This window comes from Mustela putorius, unplaced genomic scaffold, assembly GCF_011764305.1.
Source record: "Mustela putorius furo isolate JIRA1106 unplaced genomic scaffold, ASM1176430v1.1 tig00000765_pilon_pilon_pilon, whole genome shotgun sequence".
Lineage (NCBI taxonomy): Eukaryota > Metazoa > Chordata > Mammalia > Carnivora > Mustelidae > Mustela > Mustela putorius.
Window position 1 is genome coordinate 9,866,572 of NW_025421470.1, and position 25,144 is coordinate 9,891,715.

The window sequence follows — 25,144 nt, forward strand, 5'->3', positions numbered from 1 at the left end:
TTGCAGCTAGGAGGGTGTGAGTATGTGTGTGCATCTGCCTTTTGTGTATCTCTGGTGGGAAAAGAAGGCTGTGCTTAAACAAACAAAAATAATAACATAAGAATGTCACAAAGGCACGGCCGTGTGTCGGGGCACGCACTCTGACCAACGCCTGCAAAGTGTGGCTTGATGGTTTGGCAGAGCCGGCGTGGAGTGGGACAGGACGGGGGCATAATTAATTTTCTGGCTACAGACAGACACTCGTGCGCACCCAAATAGTATCTGTGACTCATTATTTATGCATACAGCCAAATGAGCAAGGGAATGCACAGAGCTGCCAGCCACTTTGTCACAACAAATGCTCTTGTGAATGCCGCAGAGCCTCTGTGCTTCCGGGTCCCTGAAATTTAAAAACTCGACAAAGCTCTGTGTGTGTGTGTGTGTGTGTGTGTGTGTGTGTGGTGTGTGTGTATGTGTGCACGCGCACGCGCTGGTGTGTATGGGGGTAGGGTTTCAGGAGAAGGGAAGAAAGCAAGTCATTAACTGATTCAAAGCTTCAAATTAGAGGGTTTGCAAGTGCTTCTTTCCTGGCAGCTGAGGACATTTTAGTGAAGTTGAATCATGCGAAGGGCGTGAGTCACTGTCCTCACAGCAGCGCCCGGGCTCCCGCGGCAGAGAGGCCAGTCGTTGGTGAGAAGCTGTGAACGCTCCCGGCTGCATTTCCTCTAGGCCACGAACAAGCAAAGGAAGCAATAGTTGCAGAATAACAGGCAGAAAGGTCTTCCTGCCTTTGCTCGGCTTTCAGTATTCTCCAAGCCATTATTGTTTCCCAGCTGATCCGCTCAGGAAGGCCGATTCAGGAAACTGGAAAACATTCCACCGGGCAATAGATTGGATTGTGTATGTGTCGTGCGGGGCTGCCTTCGAAGTGGTCCTTACAGGCCAGACAGCGGAACGGTGGAAGGACTTGGGGACCTGTTCAACTGCCAGGAACCAGAACAAGGGTAGGCCCTGACACAGAGCCACAGGGCCTGGCCAGGCTCACAGAAGTCACCGGGCCACCCCAGGTTAGGAACTAGGGGCATGCTGCTTTCAGGGAAGTGTTGTGGAGATAGCCCTGACACCCAGATCACGTCTCAGAAGGCCTAATGGAAAAAGGCCTTGCTCACGCCTTGGTCTCTGGAAAAGGAACTCAGGGGATTTATAATCTCTACCTTAATAATATCATTGGAGATTTCATTTCAAGTGAAATCTTGGCAATTTCCCTGTTGATTTAATCATGGTGGCCCTCCAAGGTGAGGGCTGACACTGTCCGCCTTAGCCATCCACACTCCCCGGGGTCAGAGAGGTGGCAAAATGTCATTGCCTTTGGTGCCATCTGGGCTCTGCCTGAGAGCGTGCCGCTAGGAGAGCTGTGTTGTTCGCCTCCAACAGATGGTTTCCTCTCGGGGTTCTAACTCCATTCCCGTAGACCGGCCATTAGCCACGTTCAGCCCCATGGTCACTTCTCGCTTCGCATAATTTATGGTGAGAGTTCCCTCCGCCGCTGCAGCGAGGACCGACGGGGGAAATGGCGTCTTGTTTTCTTCCTGGGATGTACTTTATCAGTCCGTGCAATCCTCACAGAAGGAAGCCCATAACTCATTTTGGGCAAAGTACACATGTGAAACGTGGCGGAGAGAGCGAGCTGTGGGACCAAGGATGGCGGGTTCCCTTGTTGGTGACAGGCAAGCAAGGGTCTGAAAGAGGGCATGCAAAGTGACTGTGGTCTACCGCAGAAAGCACCATGCTCTTCCCACCGCACCGGGCCAAGCGCTCACTTCATTTGCCTTGGGGACGAGGGAAGACGTGATTACAATTGCCTGGCATGAACACGCGTGGTCGGCAACGTACAGCCTTGCAGAGCCCCAATGCGCGTTCTCTCGTGTGGTGCAGGTTGCCAGCCCAAAGCGCGGCGGTAAGTGTGGAAAGGAAAAGCGGTGGCACAGACGTACTTTTGCAAAATCCTCAGGTAGCCTCGTTCTTAGAAGTGGCTTAGTGGTCTATGCAAAGCCTGACTGCTAATATGCCTCTGAGTTCCTAGAACCACAGGTAGAAATCTCAGCGAGGCTGACTCACTACTGTCTTCTTGGAGGCGGCTTTCGAAGGGAATGGCAGAATACGAGCCTGATGTGTGAGGTGCGCGCCTCTGGATTCTCAAGGGTCCAGATCGCAGAGAGCCGTAGATGAAACTGCACATGCGTAGTTGGCGATGCGTGAAATCGGTGTGGTTTTTCTAGGGCTACTGTGACAAAGTACCCCAGACCGGGTGACTTAAACATCAGGATGCCTGACCTTCCGATGCTGGAGGGCAGAAGTCTCATCAGAATCCTGGTGGAGCTTTATTTGTTGAAGGCTTCAAGGTGTGAGGAGGACTGGTTTCTTCTGAGCCTCTCTCCTTGGCTTGTGGATGGTGGGCTTCTCTGTGGTCTCCCTCTGCACGTGTCTGTGTCCCAGTGTCCCCTCCTTATAAGGACACCAGACATATGGCATGAGGCATGAGGAGCCACCCTAATGATCTCACTTAACAGGCATCACCTGTGTTAAAAAAAACAAACAAACAAACAAACAAACAAAAACCATCTCCAACCACAGTCACATTCTGAGGTGCTAGGAGTTAGGACTCTTCAACACAAGAATCTTGGAGGGGACACGGTTCAGCCCAAGACTTGCATCTTAACCGATCTGACTCCCTCTGGCCCATAAGAAAACTCTGCCTTTCTTTGGGGGCTCTCCTGGATGACCCCAAGTCCCTCGGTACAAAATAGAGCCTCGCATCTTGAAACTGCCCACACATTTTGAAACAAACAAAAAAAAGTGCTAAAAACCCACCTAAACTCATAATCCTATCCGTCGCCATGTTGTTGCTTTGCATGCTAACAAAACTTTGAAAATGACAAAGAAATTCTGAAATGTCTAAGCTTTAAAAGAGCAGAGAGCCATTCCCAAAAGAACCCACGCCTTGGTTCTACTCCCTCCAGCGGGATTGTATCTGTATTTCAGATTCTTCCAAGACACGTGCCGGCAGTGGGGGTGGGGAGTGGCAGGCCAGCAGAGGCGCCACACCTGCTCACACACCAAGGGCAGGGCCCCTGAGCAACCAGTAGCAGAAACCTGTGCAGAAAGGGCTGCTGAACCAGGGGCTAAGCAGCAAGAAGCCTTGAGAGCTTTGGGAACGAAACTAGCGACCAGGAGATTCTGTTGTTCCCTTGAAATAGACCTGAAATGTATGCTCAGAAAAGACCTGCCCCTTCACTGCGAAAGCAAGGTTGGGTCTGATGTTGGGGCTGGGCAGAGGAAGGTTCCAAGGCTGCCCACACAGAGATTTTATTAGAGCAACCAGGGCTTGGCTGGGTGTCGGTGTAGAGGAGAGAGCCTGGGGGGTTATGGGAACAGACAGCCCTGGCGGAAGGAGGAGGCGGGGAGAAGGGGGTGAATGTGGGGTGTGCACAGACTGCCCGGCGATGATGGACTTCTCGTTTCCATTTTTCCGACTTTAGCCAGGAGGCTTCTCTAGTGAGCCTCGGTTTCCTTGTCTGTAAAATGTGGACAGCGGTATCTCTTGTGACAGTCACTGAATTAAGTGGCCTGAATTAAGTCACCTGGGTCAAGTGCTCAGCACGATCACAGGAACGGTGCAGAACTATGAAGTTGGCTATCCATGTTCGGTTATCTCCGATGACACTTTGAAAATGACAAAGAAATTCTGAAATGTCTAAGCTTTAAAAGAGCAGAGAGCTCTTTTTGGGAAAGGAGAGGTCCCAGGGTCCTAGAGGAGGCTCCGTGGAGGAGGTGTTGCAGGAGTTAGAGAAGGGGTGGAGGGAGGGAGCCCACAGGTAAAGAAGGGGGGTCTCGGTGGGGGCGACGGCCATAGATCCTGGGCAAAGGTCAAGTGGCAGGAACCCCAGTGGGCTGTGGGAGGTGTTAAGTAAGTCGTCCTGATGGCCTTTTTTTCTCTCCATTGGCTTGTCACCCTTGCTTGACTTAGAAGTACCCACAAAGAGAACCAAAGAAGAGCCTGGGCCCTTTATACAATTCGACTGAACAAGCGTAGCTTTGAAGTATTGAGGCCCATCGGGCCATGTTGCAACACCAATTTTGACACATGTTTCTCCTCTTCGAGTGTACTGGTGCGGCGTTCCTTTCCTCAAGTCCCTCTTAGTGAAAAGGCCCTTTCTCCCTCGAACTCCATGCAAGTCCTCCAGACCTCGGAGATGCTGCCTATTTCTGTGCTTCTCACGACATTTCTAATCATGTACTTTATCAAAGCCCAGAAATGCTGGCGCCTGGGCTGCTCGCTGGTTGGGGGAGGGAGCAGAGGCCTGCACAGGAAGCTTGAGCTCATTTTCAGTTTTTCAGGTAGCTTCCTAGTGACCCAGATGAGTCATTAAATGTCTCTGTGTCTCATTCGAGTTCTACAAAAGGGGCTGGTGATGTTCTCAATGCGGCTGCCTCTGAGTTACAGAGTTCCTGTTTGAAATCTTTGAACACGTCAGAGAGCTACCATGGAGCACATCACACATTTCTTAGCTTCACAGCATGAAGGGACTGTTATTATTATTATTATTTTAGTTCCTGATAGGAAAGGTCATCCTACCATTTTTACACACTCGAAGCATTCTCCCACATTCACTCAAAAAATTTTTCTTTCTAATTCCCACTCTTTAGAGAATTCTCTAGAAGCTTCTCTGGTACCGGAGCAGAAAGTACAATCTGCAATACACGTTCCCTGTAGTTCTGGTTCCTTAAGTTCCCCCAACCCTCCTACTTGGTGCCACCAATCCCCACCGTTGAGCCTTTTTTTGCTGAGTAAAATAAGCCTTAGGCAATGTGTCTTTCTTGGCCTGTAACCCTTCCCCACCAAAAGATGTCATAACTATGATGGCCCCGAGTGGTGGAAAGGAAGCATTTCCTTTAAGAGCTTTGTCAACCCTGAACATAATGAGGGAGTGCTTTAGGAGAATTATGGGTGGTTCATGGTACACAAAACAGAACTCAAAAGCCTCAAGTAACCTTTGGCCAGTTGGAAAAGTCTGCTTGGTCACTCCTCTGGATTGCTGCCTTCCCCTCGTTGTCAGAGAGACACACTCTCATACTCTCAGCTTTGGAATCTCTCACTCTGCCTTCTTGCATGCTAATCTCCTGATAATACGGAATGATGCCCCAGAAGGGAGAGAGGAGCTAACATAGAGAAATAAGATGATCCAAAAGATGATTGCAATAATGCGTTTTACCACAGTGACATAAAAAAGTGTAAAGCTCCTGCTAGGGTTTATCAGTGAGAGTTCTGTTAGGAAAATCTGACTCTAGTGGCTTGAACAACGGGGTATGGACCTGTCTCTTGAGGCAGCCAGTTCAGAAGTGCAGCCCATGGCCCCTCAGATCTGTCCAGGCAGGAAGGAGGTGCCAACCCCTTCTCCTTGTGAGGCTCTGTCTTTTGCTTCAGGAAAGGAAGCCTGTCTCTGCAAACTTCCCCTTATAGATCTTGTAGGTCAGACCCATGTCACGAGGCCTCTGTTTGGAAGGTGCATGGGACAGTGGAGTCCACTCTGGCCTGTCCTAAGAGCAGAGGAAAGCAGAGGGCAGGTAGCTGGACCCCTGTGCACCATCTCCTAAGAGCAAAAGCGGTTCCTAGACTGTGTGCTTCCCGATGACATTGTGTCACATCTGTCCCTACACTTTCTGTGTCAGTAGCGCTTTGAAAATAGATGCAGAGAAACCCTGAATTCTTTAACTTGTGGATGGAAGCTGAGGCTGAGACACGGTGGTGGTTTTGGTTTGATTTGGTTTTTTGTTTTGTTTTGTTTTGTTTTTAAAGACTTCATTTATTTATTTGACAGAGAGGGAGATCACAAGTAAGCAGAGAGGCGAGCAGAGACCCCGATGCGGGGCTCGATCCCAGGACACCGGGATCATGACCTGAGTGGAAGGCAGAGGCTTTAACCCACAGAGCCACCCAGGCGCCCCCAGGGTGGTGTTTATTCTGGGTTGACTGACAGTAAAAAGGCAGGAGATGTGATGGGGCAGAGCTGGGGGCTGTTTACATGGAGTCAAGGTCACATCGATGTTCTTTGTGGAAGGCAGAATCACACTTGCCTCTCCTGTGAGAAACGCAGACAGCCTCACAAGCATGTTGCTTGTCCAAGAGGCACCCTGCCTGGCCCTGGGGCTGATGTGTTGGTCAATAACTAGAAATAGTTCACTTTTCCCTGGCCCTCGATTTTCTGCATTCTCGAAACCCCACAGCAGAACTCCTCACGACTTTTTTTTTTTTTTAAAGAGATTTCTTTTCTACGGAACTTCTTGAGGGGATTTTTTTTTTTTTTTCTTTTTAGGTTGTCCTCTTCAACTTTACTGCAATATATTTTTATCTTCAATGGAAAATGACAGCCAGATAATAACTCTCCATCTAGGAGATAGACTGTTTATTCACACCTTGTATTTCTGCAAGTGATAGATTATTTCTGCTTTGTAATGATGGGCCCTGTCTGCTTCCTCAGTCAGGATGCAAAGATGTCTCCCGGCAAGTCAAAGCCTCCCTAAGAACAAAAAAAACTAAAAGAAAAAAAAAAATCTTCATTCAGTTTTCCCCTAAAATAAGAAACAATGTAAATCTTTCGTTTTGTTGTGCTGTAAGATCGGTGTGCACTTAGAGAATCGTTCATTTGGTGTGGGCCAGTGTCCTCCAGGCCCAGGGTCCTTGTGTGTATTTTCACATGGTCTTCTTTCTAAATAGTGAGCATTTTAGGAGCCCAGATGGAAAAGGTCACCAAAAATAGAAATCTTAGTTGGCTGGTTAGGTTTGCCCAATGGCTGTGCTGATTTTAAAATGGATGCTTCTTTGTGTCAACCCACAGCCTGTGCTAAATTGATTCAGACTCAAGGATGTGACTTGCCAAATCCTAAAAGCTAGTCCATTGAACTAAGAATTGTATGGTTCCAACATTTCGCACTTTGGGCTTCACCTTCCTCGCTAGCTACCCAGCTCTTACTCCTGGTGTTTGGGATGTCCTCCACGGAGACTATGAGTCCTAAAAAGAACATTTCCTGGTCTCTGGTGGCGAATGAAACCATAAGAGGAGTGACAAATCGATACAGCCTGAGAGCTCCAAAAGCAGACCTGTCTCTCCCTCTCCTTGAGAGCTACCGTGTCCTGAGCACAACTTGAGTTCTCCTGAAAATGTATAGGATTTCAGACATTCTTTTTTCATTATTAGAGCTCAAAGAAATGTCTAGAAGCTCTTGCGCGAGTCAGTTTGCCAGATAGGGGTGTGTTTAAAAGAGCCAACAAGTCACTTAGAATCCTAAACATACTGTATGCTCCTCTGTGGTCACGGGCCACCCTGGGGCGAGCCTTCTCAGGGGCGAGAAACAAGTTGTCAGAGCAGCGTTCTCATTGTTCAAGGTAGAAGCAGTTTCCTTCTGCTGTGCAAAAAATTTTAGCTTGCATATCCTTCAATGGTTATTTTTTATGTTAGCCTCAAAATGTGTGAGAGGGAATGGAGGTAAACTGAAATACATTGGTTTGGGGGCCATTTTATTTCCCCCTCTGGGAGTAGTTTTAATGCCAACTGCGGTTTGCTGTCCTTTATCACATAGCTTCTGCTGCCCTTGAACTCTGTGCACCAAACCCCTCATTTCATGCCATGTGCAGGCAGATTCTGTGCAGCCCCATCCCCCTCCCCAGCAGTCACAGCTGGACCTGACACTCATCCACTTTGCACGGGCATAATTTGTAAAAATCTGAAACTGCGTATATGTATAAAACCCATCCAAGGGTCTGGAGGACCTGTGAGGAAGGAAAAAGAGCTGTAGACTTTGGGAGTCTTCTCTCCTGTCCCAGCCCTTTACCGGCTGGCGCACATAATGTGGTGGGGATGGGGGAAAATGAACTCACACAGGCCCTGGCAGGTGTGAACAGAAACTCAAGCGCCAAGGTCATTATTATTGAAACTACTGTTTGTTTATACAGATCAGAATGGCTCTGACTCCCAAAGTTCTAGAGCAGAGGAACAATTATTAAACAACCTTAAACAAAGTTTAAGACTGTGAAGGGGGTGGGGTCATGTAAAGAGGTACAAATGCCAACAATGGGCATTCTGTTCAGCTGCCAATCATCCTACATCATTGCTTCACATTTTAAAAAAGAAGCTATGCCTCCCATACACTTCCCACTTCCCTCTGGGTTAAGTTCAAAACAAAGAGATCATTGTATCAGAGGGGTGGATTAATCTGTTTAAATAACAAATGTACCATGAGACAGGGTCCCGTATGATGCTTTCGAGGTTATGTGTTATATAGTTCTATAGAGATAACTCTATATAGTTTCAGTCGGCATTTGAAACTGCGTAATTGTAGAACTCTCCCAATACAACTGTTTGTATGACATATGATACATAGTATATAATACGTAATGCGTAATATATAAAGTATGTATGGAGTGATCATAGGTGGCAGATTCCACCTGGGAGTCTCCATGATTAGCAGACAGCTCTCCTGATCTTCCTTAATTACTCTTTTCATTGGTCAGACACCACAGCCATTTATAGGCTAAATCCCTTTCATTGCGGGGGAACATTAAACAGGGCCACTACTTAGATGGAGCCGGGCAGAAGCTTAGGAACAAAGCTGCCGGCGGAAGAGCCTCCTCTGCCCTGGTGTGATTTGGAGGTTCTCACCCGCCCTGTGGTTTGGATGTTCTCTTTTACCCGATAAACCCGGCAATGCTGTAGCTCAGCTACCCACCACATGCCCGCCACCCCATTAAGCAATTTTAGGGTTAACCAGGTTGGTTTGAATGAGAGTCTATTTGAAATCTGAACAACCAGAGGAACTGTGTGTTCACGCAGAGGGGTGAGAGGAGGCTTGGGCCGGGCTGCCAGCCTCCGGCTCTCGAAGGAACCCTTAGGAAGTGGGAGAATGCTGTTTTCCCATAGGATTTGAACCCAGGCTACAGCTCCCATCGAGGTTATAGGTCCTCCCAGCACTCCCGATTCAAAGCACTTGGACTCTCAAGTAGTCTCTCTCAAGAAAAATAAAGACTTTTCCTCTCTCGAACCTTCTCTCTCGCTTTCATGTGCACACACGCACGCACGTGCACACAAACACTTGTAGAGCCTAGCATAAAAAATCTGTATGCCTTAAAGAACCCAGTGGGATTTCTCCCCATGATGGACTGAACTGGACAAAGCTTTTTGTAGGTGGTACAGGAACTTCTGAAATCGAGAGTCATTTCCAAACCCTTTTGATCATGTGACATACAAATAAAACTTAATTAGCATGCCTCAAAACCTAGGCATAGTTATTTACTTACAAACGACATGCCTGCCCTACTATACTGATGTAATTATGGCCTATGCATCATAAAACACATCCTAAAAATAGACATTGAAATAAGAGACACCTGAAAGTGCAAGTTGCAATGCTTTTTCCTCCCCCTCCAATAATACCTCAATGTGACACGGTAAGTTTCCAGATAACCTGCAAATTTCTTATCTTGTTAACTGGGACTCAGCTTCCACAAGCAAACCTTTCTTTGTTCTTCACCTGGAAGCTTCAACTCACGTTTCAGCATAAACTTCATTCCAGAAGGAATCCTGTGTGTTTCACCATGAGGTCCTTTTCTCTGAGCTGTCTTTGATAGGGAGACCAGAAAGACAGGCCTGACTAGAGGGTGTGGGTCATGGACGGAGAGGGAGGGCAGGGAGTCCAGGGGGTTGGGATCCGGGGGTTGGTTTCTACTGTCACCAGCACTTACCACCTGTGTGAATTGAAGCCATTCCCCTAAACCTGCAAAGCCCGAGTCTCTCATCTGTCAAGTGGGTACAATGATCCCTACTATGCATGGTTGGCAAGAGGATTTGAGATAAAATACATGAAACAGTGGACACATAAAAGAAGTAAGCAGGTAAAAAGTAACCCTGAGAAATGCCACAGGCAAGGGCAGGGAAGTAACCTCTGCTAAGCCCAGAACACAGCTTGCGGCTGCGCCAAGAGCCAGGCACGTGCTGAGATGACCGACTGGGCCAACTTCCCTCACCATGGAGCAGCGCAGAAATGACTGTAGTGCTTTTCGGCTGAGGGCTGAGCTCACCAGAGTTAAACTGATCGGAGTCAAGCTGGAATTTATTGAGCATAAGCTATGTACCAGCAGGGCATGGTGCCAAGCATTTTCTTGTGTTACCTCATTAAATCCTTCGCACAAACCTAGGAGTAGGAATTCTTGTGACTAATCTGGTTTTATTGAGGGAAGTGTGGCATGCTGAAGTTAGACAACTTGCTTGAGGTGAGATGCTGCTAGTAAATGCGGGAGCCAGGAACAAATGGAGGTGTTCACTGCAGAGCCCACGGTCTGTCCACAGGAAAGTCACCATCCTCTTGGTTTGATAGGTGATTTGGTTAGAGACTGGTCAGGGCCCCTGGACAGCAGCTGACACTGTGTGCATTGAGGGTAGAGGGAGGTTGAACCTCAGGTGGCCAGGAGTACCATCCACGGTCTGGGACTGCTTCCATGACACTAGGCACACTCAGTGCCTTCGAGTCCCTCCCGTCAGTATCAGTGCTGTCTTCTCCCGCTCCTTTTACCCTTCCGGCCCCTCCCCATCAGAGCCGCCCCCAAGGGAAATGTTCATGTGGATCCAAGGCAGTCCACAAGAGACACTTCTGTAAGCCAGTGATCTCAAACCAGAGGGTGAGCCAGGATAACCTGTTCCCAAGACAAGAGTGAAGTGCTGGTTTAGGCGGGGAGAGAAGCCATCACTAAGTATTTTTTCCCAGCCAGTTGTCTTCATCTATCAGTCTGGGAATCCAGCAGGGTGACCCTCTCCTGAAGCAGCAAGGCACTTTCCAGAACGTCTTAGGGAGGTGCTCACTCTCAGAATTCCAGCTGTCCCTGCACTCTGGCATGATTCTGAGAGATGGTACTGCCTTAAATTTGTGGCTCAGGTGCCTCTCTTGCCCCATCCTGGTCCATGTCCAGGACCCAACATACAGAAGAACCCACAGAATGATCTGGCCAGTCACCAGGGGCCTCACTCCTGAGTTCATCCTCTAGGAAGCCCCCCAGAACCTACACTGCCATGACCCTGAGTCTGGCCAGGGTTTTCAGTGAAGGTTCCAGCGAACATTCCTATCTAGTTATTTCTATGGTTGAGATAAAAAGTTGACCTGGAAGCTGTGGATTTGATTCTGACAGCAAGAAGTGGCTTCTGCCCCTCCTGTAAACAGGACCGTCCACATCTCCAGGGGCCAGTTGCAGAGCTAGAGACCCACTCCCTAGTGAGTCTTTCAGAACAGTCTCTCCACCCTTCGGCAGAAACATTTATCAATTTCAAAAGTGCTCTGACATCATTACAAATCCTGTTTTCAAGTAGGTGGGTTTGAGGTTTTCTTTTTTTTTTTAACCTTATTTGTATAAAAGGCATTTCTCATCTGGGTTTTCTACGACCAGTCCCACGGAGTCACAGAAAGTTCCTTCCCTTTCTCTTTGGGCTCCACGTGGCAAAGGCCGCAAGAATTAATTACATTCCCCCCCAAAGCCAGCTCACAGCCAGTGAAAGGCCCCTGCTCACAGAGAATGCAGAGAGCCCGCCAGGCTCTAATTGCTGCTATGCAAACATCTTAATGGGAACAAATTAAAAGGCTCTCAAGCTAATTATTCTCTACAATAAAAAAAAAAGAAACAGTAAACTAATAAAAGTCCTTTGGAAAGGTGATTTCTGTATTACCTCAAATGAGTTGGCTTTCCTTATGCAGAGTGTGCAATTGACAGGGGAATAAAAACTCCATGGTGTTACACTAGAGATTATATTTTGGGAATTCTTGTGACTCAGAAAACGCCCCTGCGTGCTTATTTAGGGCCCCGTGCACACCCCTCAGGCCTGGCCTGCCCGGCCCCACTTCCCTTCCTCCCTCCTTCTCTGTCTTCCCTCCGTGATCTCTACTTGACTATCACCCAAGCTCTGGTTTTTGCTGGGCAATCCTGGCCCCCAGGCGCACAGTGGCCCCCCTGTGAGGCCCAAGCTGCCCACGTTGACCAAGTCAAGTTAGGCTCAAGCATGTCATTCACATAGCATTGCTTCAAACAGCCTCATCTGTCCCTTCCGTGTTCTACTCGAGACCACGCAGCCTGACGGAGCAGAAGACCAAGAAGAGCCCTCAGCGCCCATCATCACCGATGAGCCTGGGCAGCTCCTCCTGCAGGACCCTTGACAGGTTCTGGACCAGGAGGAAGAGAGGGAAGAGCCCCTCCACCAGGCTCCGTCGGATCTCACACACACTGCACTGTTTTGGGGAAGGGTTTGTGAGTCAGGGGACAATGAAGTTTCATCGCTGCTTATTAATGGGAAGGACAACCAACATCCACCAGGTGCTTACAATGCATCAGGCACATTGCCACCATCCACTCTTTTAATAAAAAAAAAATAAAAATAAATAAATTAAAAAAACAAAAACAAAACCTTAGGAGAAAAGTACAGCTCTTAATGCCCATAGCATAACAATAAAAAAGACGCATGAAGCAAAGCTGGGTTAAGGAAGCAGCCCAGGCCACAGTGCTGGCGGGAGGCAGAGCCCAGCTTGAATGTCTCTGGCTTACCCCCTCCCATCCTATGACGCAGTGGCCTGGCTGGCAATGGACACAGTTTGCAGTGTGTTATAGGAGCTCGGGGCTGACTCGGGGTCTCGAGTCCGTGCTGTGTGCACCCTTGCACTGTGATCTTCTGCTCCCTGTGAGCAGAGAGGGCAGGGGTTTGAGATACTTCAGTTTTGACGCTGTAAGGGAAAGGCCTAGGCACGCTGAGAATTTGCCTTCCAATAATTCTGTGCTGAGTTGCTCAACCTCACCACTGCTCACCCTGGGGATCAGACCTTTCTTGGCGAAGGAAAAGTGTCTTGTATATTGTAGGACGTATAAGCAGCAGCCCCTGGACTGCACCCACTCAATGCCAGTAGCTTCTTCTCCCCTGGTTGTGACTATCAAAAATGTCTCCAGACATTGTCAGATGTCCCCGGAGAGATGAAGTCACCCCTTTTTGAGAACCACTGCTCCAGAGAAACCTTGGGAACCGATGCACTATTGTTGCTCCTCATCTACTTACAGGTCCAAAGAAATAAAAAGATGCGGTAATTCTGACCCTTTCCAACGTGTTTGTATCCACCCCACCTGGTTGGACCTCTGCTCCACCCACCTCCCAAAGCTGTTTTAGGCTGTTCACAAAAACTGACAGTCCCTTGGAAGGGGCCTTGAAATTAGGGTGCTCAGCCATATTCCCCATAATTAAGAGCAGAAAATAAAAGGCATCCACAATTCCAGTCGGCTGAGGACAAACAAGAAAGAATCGGTAGCCTGGGATTACTTTTTAGAAGAAGCCAGGCCTATTAACCCGACCTTCAATAGTTTTTCTAGGGCAAGGGAGAGAAAATTAGGTACTTTTAGAACAACACTTCCAGATTGCTGTGGTTGGCACACATCATCATTAAAATTCAGGAGAAGGAAGTCATCCCATAGGAAGTGATGATAGAGCATTGTAGAGAACATCAGATTTTATTGAGCAAGCACTATTATGTAGCATTTCCTAAGGACAAGGCCCTGGGTTAAGTGCCAACAAATAGGAGCTCACATCACTGTTGTCACCTATATGGTGGGGACAGTTAGTCTCCTTGTTTTACATAGAGGGGAACTGGGGAACAGACTGGCCAAAAAACTCATCCAAGTTCACACAGCTGGGAAGAAGCTTGGCTGGACTCTCCACTCATCTGGTGTGGGGTCTTGAGCGCTTAACCACTAAACTAGGCATACTTAAGAGATGGTCTTCTAGAGAGGGTATGACCTGGGCACTCATGTTCTTTGTAATAAATTAAAATTAAATTAAATTTGTAATAAATTAAAAAATAAATTAAAATTAAAATTAAAAATGAATGATCTTGTCCTCTAAACACAAACATCAAGGGAAATAGGATGGAGAATTGACAAGAAAAGAGCTCTTCACTGTTTCAAAATTATTTGAAGTACTTGAGTGCCCTTCAGAGTCCTGATTTTGAACAAATCATTTTCTTTCCTTTTTCATATTGGGTTTGTCAGCATGTCTTTGATGAAGACTCTTGATATCTAGAAGAAAGGCAATCAAAAAGACCAGGTAAGGGTAGTTTCAAGGACCCAGAGATCATTGAAAATTTAGCCAAAAGTTTCAGAAATGCTGAAGTACATTCAATTTCACTTTTCTACAGATAATTTTTAAATCCTCTTTGGGAAAATGCTTCTTCTGCACCACTGTCATTGCTCCTATGATTTCTGGTAGCAGGTTTATTAAAGACACTCAGCAGGCCCTTTGTTCAGTGCAAGGAAGTCACTGTGCAATTATAAGTCCTGGGACATGCGTCTGTGGAGAATGCTGAAGAACAGAGAGCAAGGCTTCCCCACATCCTCATCACAGACATAGACAAGCACAGTATGTGTTTGCCTCCTAAAGCCATGGGGCTACCAGAGTGATGCAGTGATGGCCAAGACTTCTAGGGTGCCCAATGGGATCTCATGCAATAGGGCACATCCCAGTTCCGACTATTATTTATTCATTCATATATGTAGTGCTGTACCTACCAAAATGTAATTCAATGTTTTCTGTTTATAAATGTATTCTCCTAGACACTCTGAACTCTTTGAGAAGTAATCTCATGTCTCCCTTTTCTCTTTTTTTACAACACCTGACAAGGTATGGGCACTAACCAAATGTTGGATGGATGGATGGATGTTTGGATGGATGGATGGATGGATGGATGGATGGATGGATGGATGGATGCATGGGTGGGTGGATGGATGTATGTATGTATGGATGGATGGATGGATGGGTGGATGGATGGATGGATGGATTGGTGGATGAAAGGAAGGATGCATGGACAGATGCATTGATAGGCATATGAACAGATAGATCAATAAATCCTTCAGTCTTGTGCTTGCTGCTGAGATGTAGAGACCCCAATGGTATGAACAGAAGAGGCTGCAGTCGTCTCTCCAGCCACACAAACACAGCAAGGTGCAAGAAATTAGGGCCTCTACCCACAGTTGGTCCTCCCCCCAACTCTTATAATTATCTAAGGATAGGAAAGTGTACGTGGGGATATTAGAGTAAACAGAAGCAGGCAACATAGGGTTGTTTCCACCTTTGTCCAAAGGGTTTTGGGTTGGAAAGTCTGGTGGGTGTCCATTGTGGGAAGGTGAGCAAGTGTGCAAGAAGAAGCACATGAGAAAGTGCTTTATACTTTTTTAACAAAAATTGATTTATTTATTTTAGAAAGAGAGAGCATGCAGGGGGAAGGGCAGAAGGAGAGGGAGAGAGAATATCAAGCAAGCAGACTCTGTGCTGAGCATGGAGCTTACTGCATGGCTTGATACTACGACCCTGAGATCACAACCTGAAATCATGACCTGAGCCAAAATAGTCAGAAGTTTAATTTCGACTGTGCCACCCAGGGGCCCTGACTGGATTGTGCTTTAAAATGAGTACCTATATAGAGAAATAAATGCCTATACCCAAGAGAGTTTCTAATCATAGGACAGATAATAAGGTCCACTCCATTTTCCATGGGGTTATCTCTAAAACATCAAACAAAAAACAACAGAAATGATGTCCTCTGTTCTTCTGTTACCGACTCAAAAATACCTTTTCTATGGGAAAGCGAAACCATTTGTCTCCTGTCCAAAAAAAAAAGAACAAATGGAGAACCAGAAAAAGTTTGGTACATAACGTGCAGAGGATTTGTCCGTAGGGTCTCTGTTTTGCCTTTCTCGGTAAAGTCTCAGGGAGCTGAGTGGACACACAAACTGACCCTTGGACGGCTAGCCCAGGGCACCTGGCATGCTTTCTGCATACCTCTCAATTTAGGGGAAAATGTTCCTCAGTGAACTACTGGGCGGTTGATGTTGCATATATGTGTTCCCCATTCTACTAGGAGACCATCCGCATCCATTGAACAACTGTTGTATCTTGTGCTCCTGACCACCACTGACCATTCCCCCAAAGCCCGTCTGCACCTAAATCTCCCTCAGCCAGGCCTGAACCCCAGTCACGTGGACACAGCCAGCTTTGCCCACAGCCACGTCTGCACCTAGAAGGGATCCTGTCAAGGCTGGCCCTCATCCTTTGTTCCATTCAGGAACGCTTCTTAGTGGATTCTCTGTCCAAATAAATGCCTTCTTATATTTGTAATTTCCTTCTTTTCCTTAAGGTTTGTTCCCATGCTTCCTTTCCCATGGATCTGCAAATTAAGTCCCCTTTTTCATTTATTTAGACCATATATCAGGAACTTCTTCTTAGACTAGCCTTTTCTCATTACTTTTCCCATTTTCTTCACCATGCTTATCGCCTTCAGAGATCTTAAATCAGTGGTTCTTAACTAGATGGAGAGGGTGCGAGGCAAGGAGTAAGGTAGCCCCTGGGGCACATTTTCAGTTGTCACAGTTTGTGGGGGGACAGAAGTGCGCAGGCATCTAGCAGGTTGAGGCAAAAGTGCTACCACACACCTTACAACACAGAAGACAGTCCTCCCCACCAGAGAATGATCAGGCCCCAAATGTAAATATCTACAACCTGAGAAATCCAACCTTGTCTTATCACCTTGTATTATCAGGGTTATGGCTGCAGAGATATATTTTTGTCTTTATTCCCTCTTGGTGTTTTACTTTCTGGAAAGTGGGGACCCTCCTCCCTGAAACTGGAGAGACAGTTAGGCATGTCTTCAGAGGACAAGTACCTATGGAAAGGTAGATTTAGATGGTCTTAGAAATTATGGTCACAGAGGTCGTCTGGGGATCCCAAGGATTTTTCACTGTTTGGTATCTCCTATAAGCACATCGATATTATAAAAGAGGATCTGAATCTCTTTACTATATGGAGGAGGAAGCTATCACCTTAAACAGATGTTCTGAAGACTAGAGTAAAGACTTTGAGTATCAGAGGAAAAGGAAGAAGACAGATAAGAGACAAGAGAACCAGCATGAAGAACAAGCCCAGAGACAGCATTTAGAGACACCAGATCACAGGCTGGGGAGAGAAGATAAGGAGGAACCAGGAGTCCTAGAAGCAGTGTTTGGGGGCACTTCCACACCAGTCAGGACAGCGACCAGATGGCCCACAGGGATGTGCCTAAAACAGAAGGGATTCTTACTGAGTCCAAAGATTCCCTTAAGGGAGAAGTTAAGGATTAGAGGGCAACAGTGGGCAAGTGATTGAGATGCAGTGAAGGTGCCTGAGGCAAGGAATAGCCAGACACACCAGAAAGCATACTTGAGCTGCAGGGCAGGGCATTATGGGTCACAGGTTCCTACTGTGTGTTAGGTTGCCAGGTGGTCTCCATACATTACCCCACCTGCCTCCCAAAGCCTTATGAGCACGTATTATGATGTTGAGTTTGAAAGTAAAAACATGGAGGCCCAGAGATAACAAAAATAAGAATTTAGAATTCAGAAAGGCTAGGAAAGAAAGTCAAGGTTGTAGGAGCAGTAATCCTAGCTATGTCAGGATTAAAGGTGAGGTGTATTTATTGCTAAATCATTAATACACTACAATGCTTTTATTCTGTTTAGTTATATGCAATGCATGAAATTTCCTCTAATTTGAGCTCAAAGTAGGCTGTTCAGCTGACCACCAACTGCCACAAAAGGAAGGAGGGAGGTTAGCTGGAGCACGGGATACAGTGGGGAGAGGCCACCCAAGAAATCCACCCCTGGGGGATGAGTATAAAAAACAAACATCTATCCTTTGGTTCATAGATATGATCATCTGGATTTCAAGTAAAGCAGAAACTATATTTAGCAAAAAGAAAATCTTTCTCCACTTCACAGGGCAAGCACATGAGCTAGGGGTTCACACTCCCTTTCCCCCACTCTCTCTGTGTCTTTCATGAACCATATAACCAGGTTCTCAACCCTACCGTCACCACTCCCGTTCCCCTTCCCAGTCTCTTCTGATCCCAGAGCTACAGTGTGCCTGGTTAATCACACTGTGTAAAACATGTTAGCAATGACCCATCACAAATGTACTGAATGGTTGATACACTCATGGCCATGTGTTACAGAAGATGGCCTAGAAGACAAAGATGATATGGCATAGGATAGCCCTCGAGGAACTTACTGTCTAGTAAAGGAGGCAAAGCCCAAGCAGGAGAAATAGTCCGTGAACAACACGGTCATTGAACAGCACAGTGTAGATGTAAGAAGCATCACAAACCAGGAAGATGACTGGTTGCTGAATGAGAAGCAGCAATCTGAGGGGACCCCCGAGAAGAGGTTGTCTTATCCAGGGCTGAGAAAAACAGAGGAGATGACATGAATGAGATAGCCAGTCGAGCTGGTTCAAGAGATGCTCACGGGCAATGAAGAGACCGCACCAGTTCACTAGCGAGCAGCAAAATTGGAGCCAGATCTTTGAATGCTGAGGCGAGGAGGCTGGACTTGAGCTTGCTACCCAGAGGATTCTAAACTTGGCCCTACAGAAGAATCCCCTGCAGGGTCTGTTAAAATGCAGATCCTTGAGCCTCTCCAGGTATCTCAGGAGGCCCCAGGAATCTGCATTTTAAAAGCCCTGTAACCTTGGCGGGACTCTGAGAAACACTCGGTAACAGGAAGCCTTTGACTGGTTTTGATGAAGTCAAAACAGAATCTTCATGAAATTTCAGGGTTTGGCAAAATTTAGCAGAACCTATTCCTATATCTGACAGCTCGTACCTCCTCTGGAGGGACTTATTCGTTGAGATGGCGCATCTTCTTGTGATTTTTTCCTCACATCCTATGGATTTTTCTAGTCTGGTGTCTCAGAGCTGAGATCATACTTTCTGCTTATTATATATGACTCAAAAACATATATTTCAAAGTGTATGCTATAGGATTCTAAAGTTTGTGTGAGATCAAGTTGGGTCTAGAATACTTAAATATGGGCTCCAAATTCTATACTGTTGCCCCAAACTCTGCAGCTCATGAAAAAGCTGTGGCGTTGTGGGAATTCTAACAGTGAGATTGAAATGTCTTCCTCACCAGGAAGACCCTGACTGCCTGGGGTTTTTTTGTGTGCGTTAGGTTTTATTTATCTGTCACATGCTACCTCTTCCCCACTACCTTTGGGCTCAGAAAGTAACCTAGACTCTCTTGAGCCCCTGAAGGTGTTCCCAATTGGGAGGTTAAAAATCCCTTAACTTGTTCAAATTTTCATTCCCTCTGGAGCAGAAAGGAGTTTCCTTTTCCACCAGCAAGGCGGCTAGTGTTAAACCAGAGCCACGGGAATAAGTACAGCTTGCCTGAAATACTTGGGGGCATCCATTAGGATACGCTCTAATGTGGAATCCTGTGCTTGAGGCTTGTAGGCTCTACAGAGAAATATATGGAGAATGATCGGACAGGAATCTCTCAAAGCCTTGCTATCATTCAGAATGTGGGCTTCAGACCAGCAACATCAACATTGCCTGGAGACTTGGTGGAAGTGCAGGATTTCAGGCCCCAGCCCAGACCTGCTGAATCAGACTACATTTTCACAAAAGCCACGAGGCGGGGATTGGGATACACATTCAAGTTTGAGGAGCATTATCCTAAATCTCCAACCTGCGCACCCCGCACCCATGATTGGGTCTCTCTGTCTCCCAAGATTCTTGCAAAGAGGGAGCCCTGTAATCAGTTTCAAGGCGTTGGGTGGGGAACGGGGTTTCACTGGCTCCGGCTTCCTCGCCCTTCTTGGTGCTCTCCCAGGGGCTGCACCTGCAGGGCTGTCGCTTCTCTGGGAAGCTTCTTGACACAGACCCCCTCCCCCCACCAACCCCCCCCCCACCTCCCGCCTTGCTTCTAGGGTGGGGCTGTACTACCTCTTTTCTCTCTATGAGCCTGGGATGCTGACAGGCTCAGATGGAGGCATCCTGTTTGTCGAAAAATAAACCGGCAGTTAAAGCAGGGTTGCGAGAGCGAGAAAACCACAGGCCTGCGCGCGGCTGATAACGCGGGCAGGCAGCTTTTGCAGAAGTTCCGTCCCTGCAGTGCACAGTGCACCAGGACCCGCGCCACCGCCTCCCTTCCTGTGTTGGCCGTTCGAGTCCCCGCCAGTTTCTGACTGTTGCTTTCTACGCTGCTCTTTCAGTTACTTTACCTATTGCTTTTTCTCAAGGATTCCCTTAGTGCTGCTTGGGGCCCAAGCACCGGCTGATGACGCCCTGGGCGGATCCGCGCAGATTCCGGGCGGGTGTGGGGCTGAAATTTACGAGCTGTCAGAAAAATGACAGCGTTGAGGAGGTGAAGTTGCTTTCTCTTCTGCAGTATGTGATGTTTTGACCTGGCTTTCAGAAGAAAAGAAAATCAAAAAGTAATCCAGATGAGACCAGTAATACCAAAATCTTATGTAAAAGGAACCCCAAAGTCCAATATCCAGATTGTTTTCTTTCTTGGAGTAAATTGACCTGGCCTGATTCCATGCGGTGAATAACTAATTACCAATCTTCCCCTTTTGGGGGATATTAAAAGCTCTTTCCCCATTTGCCTGTTATCAGATAAGCAAAGCAGATGAGAAGTCAGTGGGTAACCACAGGTACAACCACAATATTCACTGGAAACCAAAAGACTTGACCCTCCAAGGCAAAGGGTGTAATTGAGAATTAACCTGAAAATAGTTTCACACAAGCTATACAACTCTGTGTTCTCAAATCAGTAATACAGACTTCTCTGTGCATAAAAAGAACACCCCCCCCCCCAATACACACATACACAAATCTCTCCAATCACAGAAAATGATTCCTATTGGCATTGACTCAGCGCATAGCAGGAAGGGGCCACTGTGCGTCAGAGGGGTCCTGGTCATTGCTGGGGGCTGTCTAGCCATACTAAGATTCTCTTCCTGAAGTTTCAAACTTGCTTCTGTTCTTCTTCTTTGTCCAAAAGCACAGGGTAGAAACAAACCATACACATCCCCTTAACCTTCCTGTGTTCATCATGAATAACCACCCTGGGGGGGAATAAGAATTGACCTTATTTTTTAAGGATTTCCAGAGAGACGTATCATTTTCCCATTTCCTCCCTTAGAAACTTCTTCAAATTTGTTAATTCTCCTGTCAAGCAGTTCCTTCTGGGAAACTGCTCCTCACACTCTGCTTCGCAAGCCTGTCCTCCTGTTTCTGTGACTGTTGATTCTTTATCCCATGCAGGCCTCTTGCTGAATTGCCATGTTCTCCTAATTAAAGTTGCTTTGCTGGGGACGCCTGCGTGGCTCAGTTGGTTGAGCAGCTGCCTTCGGCTCGGGTCATGATCCCAGCGTCCTTGGATCGAGTCCCACATCAGGCTCCTTGCTCGGCAGGGAGCCTGCTTCTCCCTCTGCCTCTGCCTGCCGTTCTGTCTGCCTGTGCACTTGCTCTCTCTCTCTCTCTCTGATAAATAAATTTAAAAAATAAAAATAAAAAAAAAATAAAGTTGCTTTGTTGGAGCCAAATAAATAAAAGGCCCCATACATTTGGGCTAATCCAGATAAAGATTCAAATAATAAAGAACTCAATTTTATGATGAAATGAAGGAGTGAAAACTCAAGTCAAAGGATGTTTCATTCTTAGGCAAGAAGGAGAGGATGAGCCAAGGCCAGCACGAGCCAGATATGAACAGTGAAGTTCACAGTCGATTAGGACCACAGGCTGCCTTGTAAGACTGGTATAGAATAGCATGGAAAGTTCCGTGGGAGGACGCGCCACTCAGCTGGTGGAGGGCAAGGCTGCGGAGAGCTTTGAATGCACTTAAGAAGGAAATTTCTGTCGTGGACAATTGCTCAAATTGATGCATGATTATTTTCATGACCTTGCAGACCTCATCGAAATGTCCTCTATGAACGACTTTCTCATTTAACCGTGATCATAAATAAATGAATGAAAAGATGATGAATAGAAAATAATAAACCTCATTTTAATTATATGTTCCTGAATTTGCACATCTGTAATTGCAGGGTCCTTCAAAGTAGTTCTCTGCACAAATCTGCCCGTATTTCAACAGCTTCACAATCACTTTAGGTGTTTTTTGGAGGTGCTCTTTTGAAACGACTTTAGGGGTCAGTTTGTGGGCTCAACAAGTAAAACAGACTCCTGACTTTGAGATCTCACTTGGTTTTTGACCAAGGGAACGTCTTACCAGGATTCATTATTCTTATTTATCACTGGTCTTGGTCTTCAATGGCTCCGGCTGCTTCTAAAAACCAACTCTATTGCTGATGTTGCAGACATCAGGATTATTTCAAAGACTATGCTCCACCCTATAGCGCTCTTCTGAACAAGGAATTGCAACAGGATGCTGAGAATTTCAGCATTACTAGAAAATGAGGCAAAATTGCAAATCCACCTACAATATCTTACACAGGGTTTAAAAAGTCATCATCAAGTTACAGCAATCCCTGGTTCAAAACAAACAAACAAACAAAAAAACCAAAAACGGGCAAACAAACAAATGAAAACAACTGACCTGACGTCATGATGTAGCATCGTTACCTTTAGGTCAAGTGTTCTGGGTAAGCGGTGAACGGATTCTTGAAAAACTGATTTCTTTGAAAAGCTAAAAGAATGGGGCACCTGGGTGGCTCAGTTATTAAGCATCCACCTTCAGCTCAGGCCATGATCCTGGAGTCTTGGGATCCAGCACTGCACCAGCCCCACATCCAGCCCCTCACCCAGCCCCTCATCAGGCTCCCTGCTCATGAGGAAGCCTGATTCTCTCTCTCCCGATCCCCCTGCTTGTGTTCCCTCTCTCACTGTCTCTCCATCTGTCAAATAAATAAATAAAATCTTAAAAAAAAAAAAAAAGGAAAAGTTAAAAGAAGAAAATGCAGGAAGTAAGTTATAATTCTGTAAAGTCTTTTGGGAAATGCTAAGAGATCTACTTTTACCTCACACGTGCTCTAATTGTTCATAGCAGACAAATAAATACATTGTGTTATAGCAGGATATCAGTTTGGCTACTGTAATTGAGAGATTCCAAATTATTGGGGCTTAAACTGTAAAAGTGTGCTCCTCTCTCTTGGAGAGTCTGGGGAGGCTGGTGTGGCATTGTCATAAACACAAGGAATGATGATGATCTACCCTCCACAAGGCCTGGCTATTGCCTCATGGTTCAAAGTGGCTGCTCCAGACCCCAGTACCATGTCCGCCTTCCAGCCAGCCAGAGGAGACAATACAAAATGGGAAGATCTGCTATTTCCCTTTATTGCAGGCTTGAAATTTGCCCACAACCCTCCTTCTGGAAGGCCATTGACCAGAAATTAAACAACACGAGAGGCTGTCTCATGTCCCTGGCTGTCAAGGAAGCTAGGGAATGTAGTCTCTTGCTATGCAGCCATGTGCCAAACTATTTTTTTTAGTTTTTATATAAATCACAAATTTTAATTAATTATAAATTAATAAATTTTTATTTTTATATAATTATATTTATATATATGTTTAATATAAGTATACAAAATTATAAAATATATGTTTAATATAAATATATTTGATATATTCAATATAATCTATAATAAAACATTTGATGCAGTATGTAATCATATTAATATATGAAATATAATCTACCAATATTAATTATAACATGATAGAAACAAATTAATGATAAATTACAAATATATTACCTACTATATTCAAATGATAATTATGCCTTTTGTTAATATCATATGCAAAATATATATCACCTAACATAAAAATATATGATTAATTTATTAATTATATATAAATAATATGTATTTCATAAGGTATTAAGTATATATTATAATATTTTATTTTCTATAGATATTATCCCCATATACAAAAGAATGTGTTTTCCCTGTGTACATACAGGACCCTCTGGTTGCCGCAGATACTCACCTGGTTCTCACTCCTGGTCTGTCCTTGGTCCTATGCACTCCTCAGCAGTCCCGTGGGGACCAAGCCGCGCCGACCCTGTTTCCCAGCACCATCCCCCTACCTTTTCCTTCTACTTGGGCCCCCATCCCATCTGTATCTAGATGCATTTGCGCATGGGGAGTGACCAGGAGAGAAAGCAGGGCTGCTGGGCTGGGCCACAAAGTGCAGAGAGGCCCCGCTCTGGCCCCAGACCCCTCAGGTCAGCTGGAAATACTTGAGTGCCCTTGGCCTCTCTGTGGGAAGGGGAGCCCATCCCTTGCAACCCACCGTGCTTGCCGAGCAGCTGCCCACCAGCCTGATCTGCCCTGAGAGAGGTAGAGAATTACAGGAGAAGTGGTACAATTTGGGGGTGAAGACCTGCCTCCTCTTCCTCCAGCAAGGACACAGGAGTTTTAAACATTTCACGTTTGCTTGATCTCCAATGAGTGGATGGTTCAGTTTCAGGATTTTTGTAGGCTGGTCGTTAAACACAGCCATCATTCAAGATGAGATTGTTTATACAATAGAGCTCAACTGGTGATTTTACAACAAAGGTAATAAATACCAGAAACCCATCATGGCCTAATTATTCTTCTGTGGTTTAATGATCTATGTTCTTGGGTTTTTTTTTTTTAAGATTTTTATTTATTTGACAGAGAGAGATCACAATAGGCAGAGAGGCAGGCAGGCAGAGAGAGGGGAGGAGGAAGCAGGCTCCCCACTGAGCAGAGAGCCCAATGGGCTCCATCCCAGGACCCTGAGATCATGACCTGAGCCGAAAGCAGAGGCTTTAACCCACTGAGCCACCCAGGCGCCCCTGTTCTTGGGGTTTTTTATGCCTGTTGTCTCTAAATGGTGGCAACACCATATCACCAAGAGCTGCTGTGGTTGGAAATGTATGGGTCAGTAATGATCGTCGAAATCTGCAAGTGTGATCTCGAGGTCTTTTGTGCAGGAGAGATGGCTTCAAAACTTCCCCAAGCCCCCACTGGTTTAAGGGTAGGAAGGAGCCAACTCCTGAGGCTCTGACATCAATTACATTTCAGGCCATCCCAGGTGGGGCCAGATGGGGGGCTGACAGGCTCCATCAAAAGCAAGATCAAGAAGGAGCCCCTCCTGCACCCCTATTCTATCCCTTGCCACCCCCTGAGTGTACACACCTAGTACAAACTCTTCAACTCTATCCTGATCAAAGACAAGCCACATCCCTTTCCATAAAGCCACTAGTAAACCACGGAGCCACCAAGAAGTTCCCTGAAGGAAA

General features: G+C 46.3%; 1 protein-coding gene across 9 annotated transcripts in view; it reads left to right on the top strand.

Moving 5' to 3' along the window:
• The window catches only part of RUNX1 (RUNX family transcription factor 1), a 264,881-nt gene that overhangs the window by 17,968 nt on the left and 221,769 nt on the right, over positions 1-25,144 (top strand). The window lies entirely within an intron of this gene.